Source organism: Aplysia californica, unplaced genomic scaffold, assembly GCF_000002075.1.
Source record: "Aplysia californica isolate F4 #8 unplaced genomic scaffold, AplCal3.0 scaffold00042, whole genome shotgun sequence".
NCBI classification, from domain to species: Eukaryota; Metazoa; Mollusca; class Gastropoda; order Aplysiida; family Aplysiidae; genus Aplysia; species Aplysia californica.
The window spans coordinates 6,839-9,242 of record NW_004797312.1 but is presented as its reverse complement, the minus strand read 5'-3'; the positions used below and the strand labels follow the sequence as shown (position 1 = coordinate 9,242).

The window sequence follows — 2,404 nt, the reverse complement described above, 5'->3', positions numbered from 1 at the left end:
ACATGGCTGCCGATAGAACATCACTGTGTATTTTCGTCTACTGAACCCTCCCTGACGCACATTAAAGCGAAAGAGAGTACACTCACATAAACACACACACACACACACACACACACACACACACACACACACACACACAAATACACACATACAAAAATCGAATATAATTATTGACATCTTTTACGTCAACTTGTTCTGAAGCACACATTTAGTTCATAATGAAAAGGAAATATAAAGGCATCGATCAAAACCTAATTAAAGGAGAAATATAAACAAAATGATAAAAGATTTTTAAAAAATCACACATATTAGGTCAGGTTATCAAAGCTTTGGTGTTGAACAATTATAAATAAAGCACCCCCACCAAAACAAAAAACAATCTCCTGAATAGAAGTATAAAGCCAACCTTCAGCAAGCAGACATACGTATAATATTGTGCTTGAAGACTGGCATTTCACAAAAACGGGTCGGCTAGGTAATTTCATTAAAAGAGGCAGCACTTCATACATCTCCAAGGCACAGAGCTTGGAGGATGTATGACTGGAAGAGTGAGGAAAAAAATATCGAGCGCTACCTAGATTGGAACCTTAAACTTCTGCGTAGCAGATTAGGTACGTGTCTCCTGCACCTCAAACGTCTTTCTACAAGGCGTTCATATGCCATGAAACCACACTTTGCAGTACATGTATTGTCACATACACATATACCAGAGACACGACATTCAAAAGAAAGAAACAAGGAATACTGCAGGGACAAATCCCGACCTTGCTGGCCGTTAATTAAACGTTTTCTATGCAAAGATATCAATAGAAGAACAACTGAGAAGGAAAAAAAATACTGATAATATGAAGAAAAGAATAACTCCCCCCCCCCTTTCCCTCACTCCACCCACGCCTTATCCATCAAAATTCTGAAATGTCCTAAAATCCCGGCTATTTGGTCTTTTGCTCCCTCTATAGCACCAGTATAGCAGCGAGAGCATACAGCAAAGATCAGATGGATACAGAGGAAGAGAAAGGCCCGTGAAAAGATGGATCATGGGGATCAAAGTATCACTAATCAAAATTTATAATAGGTGATGCGCAACAAACAAAAGAAAGACATTTATTGCTTCTCCCCTCGACACCGGAAGATAAAAGAAGGATGGAAAAAGGGAACAAAAGTAAAGTATAGCACCAATTACTAGAGTTCTCGGTATCTCGCCCCAGGAAGGCAATCACTCTTACCACAAAAGGCCCCCCGAAAACGGGGTACAGACGCCACGAAAAGCAAGAGCGATATCAGGGCAGCTGTTCTTTTCGACCGGCTAGTCGGAACTCCTAAAGCATTAATCAATTCATTTTGGACAACTATTTGATTATGCTAAAGAGTAGCAGGGTGCTGGAAATTCGCTTATCGAGTCTACAGTTTCTTAGTCGAGTAATCTCTTACAAAGTCTGTAGTTCATAGGCTAAGTAATTCCTTACAAAGTCTTCAGTTTATTGGCTGAGTAACCCATTACCACGTTTAAAATTCACATTTGTGTATTTTCTAATTGGTTAGTAGAGATAGTTAATAGAACACTTTCAGTGTAAAGTAAAGAGTTCATTGGCAGGGTTTTTTTCCCTGTTAAGTTTGGAGATTATTAGCTGAGTATTCTCCTCAAGGTTCATACATAGTTTGTTGGTTTGTCGGCAGAGTATTCTTTTCAAAGTGTTGAGTATGTTGACAGAGCATTCTCCTCAAAATATAGAAAAGTTTGTTGGCATAACATCCTCCTCAAAATATAGAAAAGTTTGTTGGCTTAACATCCTTCTCAAAGTATAGAAAAGTTTGTTGGCATATCATTCTCCTCAAAGCAAAGAGTTTATTCCTGAGCAGTTATAGGCAACGAAGTTTATGTCAAAACACCCCCCCCCCCCCCGGGGGGCTAAATTAATTGTTTATTGAATTGCAATGGAATTTATGTAAACTATCCACCATACCCCCCAACCCCTCCGCTCCCCCCCGGGCAAAATTACAGTTAATTTACTGAATTCCCTACTTCCCCAAAGGAAAGTGTCAACTTCAGCTCTGCAGGCTCAGTTCCCAGGATGTCTCTATAGTCGTCTAGCGAGGTGACGTGTCTCTCAGTACTCCACGGGGAAGTCCTTGTCCATGGAGGCCCGAGCTTTGTGGTCGACCACGCTCAAGCCAAGTCTCCTCGCCAGGGCGCCCGGGAAGAAGGGAAGATCATCCGGCGGAAGATGTATCACCTGCGGGGAGTCCCAAAAGAAGTTTGGTGCTAGTAAGAGTTTTACGGCACTTGCAGCATAAACAGGTCATACAGCGTAAAGAAAAGTTCCCCCGTTCTTCAAAATCTCCATCATCCCACCCCCTTGAAACTAACCAAACAATCACCCCCAAATTCCCACAAAAACCCACA

The 2,404-nt window shown here is 41.3% G+C and overlaps 1 long non-coding RNA gene across 1 annotated transcript in view; it reads right to left on the bottom strand.

Moving 5' to 3' along the window:
• Positions 1 to 6: 6 nt before the first annotated feature.
• LOC101850308 overlaps positions 7 to 2,404 on the bottom strand; it is a 4,730-nt gene continuing 2,332 nt past the window's right edge. Inside the window, exon 3 of the long non-coding RNA XR_220158.1 lies at positions 7 to 2,234. This is a non-coding gene — a long non-coding RNA (uncharacterized LOC101850308). The remainder of the gene's footprint in view (positions 2,235 to 2,404) is intronic.